A 293-nucleotide genomic window follows, 5' to 3' on the forward strand; every position below is an offset into this window, starting at 1 on the left:
AGGAAATGTTATGACTATTCAAATTACAAAACTTAACAACAAAGATTGACTACGACTAAGCAATCCTTGCCACCAACAGTGTAATGAGTGAAACAGTAAAAGTGTTATTATTTTGAGTAAGTAAAAGTATTATGATGTGTATATATTTATAATATGTTTAGGATACAAAAGTCAACAAAAGAACTTGAGAAAGGCATGAACTGTTTTTTATTTAATATGATAAAAATATCCACAAAATTTCTGATTCTACTGCCTCGGAGTTTGTTTATGTTTATATTTTATGTTTTTTCTTT

General features: G+C 26.6%; 1 protein-coding gene across 1 annotated transcript in view; it reads left to right on the forward strand.

Moving 5' to 3' along the window:
• The window catches only part of LOC119582383 (kinesin-like protein Klp98A), an 18,087-nt gene that overhangs the window by 11,377 nt on the left and 6,417 nt on the right, over window positions 1-293 (forward strand). The window lies entirely within an intron of this gene.

The sequence above is a fragment of the Penaeus monodon genome, chromosome 15 (assembly GCF_015228065.2).
Source record: "Penaeus monodon isolate SGIC_2016 chromosome 15, NSTDA_Pmon_1, whole genome shotgun sequence".
Taxonomy (NCBI): Eukaryota; Metazoa; Arthropoda; class Malacostraca; order Decapoda; family Penaeidae; genus Penaeus; species Penaeus monodon.